Raw genomic sequence first — 6,630 nt, forward strand, 5'->3', positions numbered from 1 at the left:
CCAGCCAGAATTCCAGCTGCCGGCATTCTCCCTCTTTGTGTAAACCTTGTAAAATAAGAGAGAATAGGCATAAGTATTGTGACATAATGTGTAATAACAGCCCATAATGCAATAAATATTGATATAAAAGCATGATGCAAAATGGACATATCAGTAACCCAGAGGAAAGCTCTCTGCCTCCGCTAGTCCGAGTTCTGTGCCAGTTCTCATGTTGTTGTTGCTTCAAAATAAAGTTGGGATCCAAGTAAGCTAAAGGGTGAGAAAACCTTACTTTTCGGGTCACTTGTCGAATTTTCTATCTCGGCAAAGGCTCGGAGTCGAACGAAATAATATTTACCTCTTCATCACCCGCCTGACTGGACTCCGCATCATCTGGATGGCAATCAGTGTCAATAAGATAATTGAAAAAAGAGCCAAGAGAATCAAGGACTACCTCCGACTCGTCATCCTCATCCAAGTTCAGCATATCAGAGGCGGTTGATTTCTTCTTATTCTTCTTCAGGGTTTTAGTATTAGCCCTGGCTTTCTTGGCTGCTTTCTCGTCATACTTCTTGTTCCAAAAGGTGGATCCAGCCTGCACAAATTACAGGAAGGTTGGAGATTTGTAGAGCATATTAATGATAAAGCGAAATAAATGGACCGGAGAGACTTACATCCGGTGGCGGGTTGAGTGTGCAGAAGGGGTTCAACCCCACTTTGCTACAGCTTTCCAAGCTTTCGTTGAGAAGGGTTTTGGTCATCTCATTGATCACGCTGACAGTTAAACATGTTTGGCAGTGGTGCAGCGGATCCTTGACATCACCCGTGTAGGTACACATTAAGCTGGGTCGGCGGCTCAAAGTTATAATCCTCCAGGCTACCCAGCAGCGGACCAAGTCAACACCAGTCAACCCGTTTGCTAGCAGCGCTCTAACCTTTGAAAAGGTAGTCATAAGTTTGGCTCATTCCGTGGTGGTAAGCCGTTCGGGGAGAGGGTGCCTCGGGCTGAGCCGGTGGTCATGATAACCCGGCAAGGGGTTCTCGTCAGCATGAGAAGTGTCTTGATAGTAGAACTAGGTCTGATTCCAATCCTTGGGATGACTTGGAAGCTGGGCATAAGGAAAAATGGCATCTCTCCGCCGTCGAATTGAGACTCCACCAAGCTCTAAGCTGGGTCCATCGGTGAACTCGTTTTGGCGATCAGATAAAAATATTCTGTGAAGAGTTCAACGTTGGGCTCCTCTTGAAGATATACTTCACAAAAAACTTGAAAGTTGCATATATTCGAAACCGAGTTAGGTCCGATGTCTTGAGGATGGAGATTGAGGAAATGCAGAACGTCACGGAAGAATTTTGACCCCGGGCGGTGAAAACCCCAGTTTATATGGTTAGTAAAGACAATAATTTCATTTTCCTTGGGTTGAGGTCTGCTCTTAGCTGAATCTGGAACACGCCGGTGGATGATATCTTTTGATGGCAAGATGCCTGTTTTGACATAGTCATTAAGCATTTCTTCCGTAACAATTGAAGGGACCCAGTTGCATGAGGTAACAGTCTTAGTCATGGTTGCAGGGCATGGCCTAAAAAAGATGATGTATAGCATGGTTAAATCAAAGAACATTTCCAGATTGTATGAGAGGGGCCTAATGTCATATGGCGGGTCATGGTTTGTGGTATAACTCGCCATGGCAGTTATGGTACTTCAGATCTATCAGAGAAAATTTTGCTAAGAGGTGGGCAAACAGATTCTATAGATTGGTTCAATAAGTTTTGGATCTGATGTTGTTTGGAAAAGAAAAATAAATTCTAAACCTAGGGTTGCGACAGTGAAGGAACTTGTGTGCTTGCGGGATTTCTGAATCAGAAAGATGTGTCATATGATTGAAAAGGGGTGTTAAACTACTTCCACACAACTTCCGCGGTGTTTTCAGATCAAACTAGGGGTGTTATGAAGGAACAAGGAAGAACTCTAATGAACTGGACAAACACTAATGGAGATCTGATAGATGGGAGAAGGAGTACTTACAGGTGCTGATGGGTCGCGGTGGTGCGCCGAGGTTCTCTGGTCTAGTCAGGTTGATGTAGCGGCCTGAGTTGATGCAGCGGACAAAGGTCGGCGGTGGCAGAGCTTGGGTCTGCAGAGGAGTCGCGAGGAGGAAGACGAAGACGATGAGGTGAGGGGGAAAAGTGAAGACCGGGACCCCCCCCCTCCCTATTTATAAGGAAATGATCAGATGGCATGCGCGGGAATCGAGGAGGCCAAAAAATGGGTATGAAGCTATACGAACGCCTCGATTTTCGGGATATCTATTAAAACAAAGATCTATTGAGATATACTAGGTTCTATGTGAAGTTAATGTATGATGACGTCATGACGGATTACCAAGTTTTTGTGAGGTAACGTCATGGCGGCTTACAATGAGCTGATGATGGAAGATTTTGCTAAGTCAAGATGATGAAGATTGATATGAACAAGTTCAAATCAACATGGGGCCTAATGTTGGGGATATAACTATTGGGTATGACCCGCCTAGGAGGGGTCGGGTCATACCACTGGCGACTTAAGGATAAAGATGGTGGGTCATGAAGTAAGCCTATTGAAGGCCCAATACTCAGAGGCGACTTGAGGCCCAAGAGGATGAACCGCCATATGTGTAACTTGTATTGTAAGACAAGCTTAGTTGGTCACCGAGCCAGACACGCTGTGTATGAGCAGGCCGGGACTCTGTAAGCCATCAAGCATCGACCTATGTATATAAAGGGGTGACCCGGCAGCGGGTTGAGGCAAGAAACAACAAGTTGAGAACTAGGTCAAGCGTATTCGCTCCCTGGTAATCGAAACCCAAGCAATACAACCTAAAGCAGGAGTAGGCTTTTACCTCCTTGAGAGGGGCCGAACCTGGGTAAACTCCATGTGTCCTTTGTCCTGTTTTAACCCCTTCAAGCTAACCTAGCTGTGATGGCTCCACTCCTAAGTCCTTTTGTTAGGGCATCTGCCGTGTCAAACCCACAACAAGATCCGTTAGTATAAGAAAATAAATCACCACTTATGGTACTGTTGTAAACTCATTCTTTATTTAAATTGGTGTAATATCTACTATATTCCAACTTCTCCATGGTTCATACCCCCCGATACTACCCATAAATTCATCAAAATAAGCAAACAACACAAAGAAAACAGAATCTGTTAAAAACAGAACAGTCTGTAGTAATCTGTAACTCTCGAATATTTCTGTAACTCCAAAAATTCTAAACAATTAGGACAACATAGGCCATTTGTATCTTAATATTCTTCAGAAAGAATCAGTATTTGTCGCGGCATATCCAATATGGGACCAGGAGGCCCTTGCTGGTTCGGTAGGGGGACATCGCATTGCACAAAGAGCAGACCAGCGCGCAGCCGCACGGCAGAGAGCACACAAGAAATTTACCTAGGTTCGAGCCGCCACGAGGCATAAAACCCTACTCCTGCCTTGGTGGATTGATGGTGGAATGTAGATAATGCAACGCAGTACACTTGCCCGGCAGGGGTCGCCGTATGGCAGTAGCGACTACGCGCGTATGGAGTGCGGATTCCTCAATTTTCCAACCCCTCCTACGGGTGTCATGGGCCTCCTTTTATAGATTAAGGGGTCACCACAATGGCAAAGTGGTCATTATCCACTGATATGATAGCAAATAGTGCTATCATACCTAACTTTGCGGGCTAACAGGGTGCATTAAATGCACCCCTTAGTGTCACATCACTGGTCACCCGGCAAAGCTTGCCGGGCTATCTCGCCAGCTCTGCGCTTGTTCTATTGACACGTCATAGGATGGGTGTCATCTGTGGGTTCCTTCCATAGGAATCGGCCGCCATGTGGCGAATGGCTGCCACTTAATCACCTTGTGGCTTGAGACCGCACTGATTAATGACGTGGGTCGCGCTTAAGTGGTTGGTGGGGTGGTTTTGCCTACGCGAGCCCCGGCAGGCCCTGCCGGGGCGCCTTGTTTGCTTACTTCTGGTGGTGGCCTTGCCCCTTGCCGGGCTCGCCTGCCCGGCAAGGGAGGCCCTTCTCTTGCCGATATACTGCTCCTCTCGCTTGATCTTGATCCCTCTGAGCTGCATGTCAGTTCTTCAAATCTCTTGTTCCTTCAATATCTGACTCAAGCCGAGGCTTCAATTCTGTTCTTGTGCCTGTGCACAGTCTAGGCAATGGACCCAGGGTCTGTTGCACCAGTGGCATTCTGACCTTTTTCCTTATCACGCTTGTCATATTCTGCCCCTTGTTTCTTGGCAAGCTGCTCAACTTGGTAACATTCCTGAAGATCATGGCCCTTGGTCCGATGGATCTTGCAGTACGGGCCATCGCCTTTCCCAGCTTTCTCAGCGGCAGCGGCTTCCCAGCAGGCTGCGCAAGCAGCAACTTCCTTGTCGAGTGCCTCAGCCTTAGCCTTCTTGCCGGTACTAGGTGTGCCCGAACCTTCTACAGTCATCATTGCTTTATACCTTGGCTTCTTATTATGCTTCTTGCCCTTTCTTTGGCTGGTTGATTCATCCTCATCCTCTGAATCAACGTTGATGCAATCCTCCTTTCCGGGAAACTTCCTTCCTTCCTCCATCCGACCACACTTATCCACCAGCGTGTATAGCTCCTTCACAGTCTTGGACAACCGCACATTCATCTTAGACCGAATGTGACGGTTGCACACATTGGACTGGAAGGCTGCTATAACGGCTGCTAGATGGATATTTTTAATATTCCTATGAACCTTACTGAATCTCTATAAATACTTACTAAGAGTTTCTCCTTCTTTCTGCTGGAGAAGTTGTAGGTCGCTGGGTCTGTCGGGCTCTTGGTGGCCACCGGTGAAGGCACGGATGAACTCGTGGCACATGTCCTCCCAAGATGAAATGGAGTTCTCTGGCAGGTGCATCAGCCAGGACCTCGCGTTGGACTTGAGGGCCAACGGGAAGTAGTTGGCGAACACCTTCTCGCCTCTTCCCTCGGCAGCTTGAACAACGATGGTGTAGATGCTCAGGAACTCTGCCGGGTTCAGCCTAAGTCGTACTTCTCAGGTATCTCTGGCTTGAACGTGCGAAAGGACGGCCAACGGACTTGCCGCAGCTCTCGTGTAAAGGCAGGGCAGCCAACCTCGAAAGGTAGGCACCCGCCAACACTGAGCGCAGGTTCGTCGATGTTGAGGCCGTCGCACCCGTTGGTCTGGTGGAGGTCGTCGCGGCATTGATTTATGATGACGTGCGCATCTCCCCATCGCCTATCCTCCGAGGCTCGACGTTGGCCTGGACGTTCTTGAGGGTCGGAAGAGGCCATCGAGATGTCATCCAGGTCTTGATTCAGCTATGCCTGCATTAGCTATCATGGTGGAGACGGCCCCCTTTGTTCGGCCAGCAGTACGGGCGGTTGCTGTTGCTTGGGAAGGTCGCGTCAGGCCAACTCGTCGTGAGCCCCCATCTTTGATGAAACCGAGCAGTCTCTGGATGGTGGCACACAATTCATTCATCTGCTTGGCCGTGGGTGGAAACCTTAGCAGCAACTGAGCTCGCGCCATAGCCTCTGTGGCGGTGCTTGGCATGGATGTCGATGACGTCAGCTGCATCATTGCCTGGCTCCTGATGGTGCCAGCAGCAGCGACGGCGGGGGGGCCGCGCGCAGTTGGGGGTCGACCATCTGGGCAGCGGGGTCGCGCGGCGGTGGTGCTCAAGGGTCAGCAGCTCCGCCGAGCGCAGTGGTTTGGTTGACTCGTCCGGGAGGAGACACATGGGCCGCGGTCGCTCCCGCAGTGGGGGCAGCCGGAGGGCGATGGATCACCCCAGACCGAGCGTCGTTGCTGCGGTTGTTCCCGTCAGTAGGAGGAGAGGGCACATACGGAGCGACCACCTCGCCCACACCTTCTAGAGCGTGACCGCCGAGGCATTGTTGATGATGTTCTCCTCTGACGTCTCCAGCCCCCATGTTGGCCGCAAGGGGAGTGGCGATGGCGCCACCTGCTCCAACCACGCCCCCAGTAGCGTTCACGTCTTCGCTCACCCCCGCATCCTCCGAAGCGCCCGAGGCTGCGGGCGACGGAGCCTTTGAGCTGGACAGATGGGCCGAAGGGCCGGACTTCTTCTTCTTAGGCGCCATGGTCGAGGGTGCCGTCAAAGACGAAGATGGTGATGAAGATGACGCGCTGCACACACTTTCAGGTTCGCGCAAGCGATCCCCCTACCTGGCGTGCCAAAGATGTCGCGGGATATCCACGGCCACTGTAACATCCCAAATTTTCAATTTGGAATGTTATACATTAGATCATCATTGCATATCATAATTTTTTTGGTTTTTGATCCTAGAAATTCTACGCAACTCAAGGACCCACGGAGAGAGTTGGGGATTTCGTTATTTTCATATTTGAGTTTTCTCAAATTTTGAGAATAGGATCATTTGATTTTAATTATTTTATCATCAATTATTTCTATTACAAAAATATGAGAGAGGGAATAAAATGACTTTCCCAAAATAAAGAAATATTGAGGATTTAATAATAAAATCAAATAAGATTTTATTTCGGAGTTTTTGTTATTTTATTTGAATTTAGGAAAAATGTGCGTTTTTCAAAATTGCATTTAGGCCCCAAATAAATGTTCACCTTGTGCGGCTTGATTTTAGA

The sequence above is a fragment of the Triticum urartu genome, chromosome 4 (assembly GCF_003073215.2).
Source record: "Triticum urartu cultivar G1812 chromosome 4, Tu2.1, whole genome shotgun sequence".
Taxonomy (NCBI): Eukaryota; Viridiplantae; Streptophyta; class Magnoliopsida; order Poales; family Poaceae; genus Triticum; species Triticum urartu.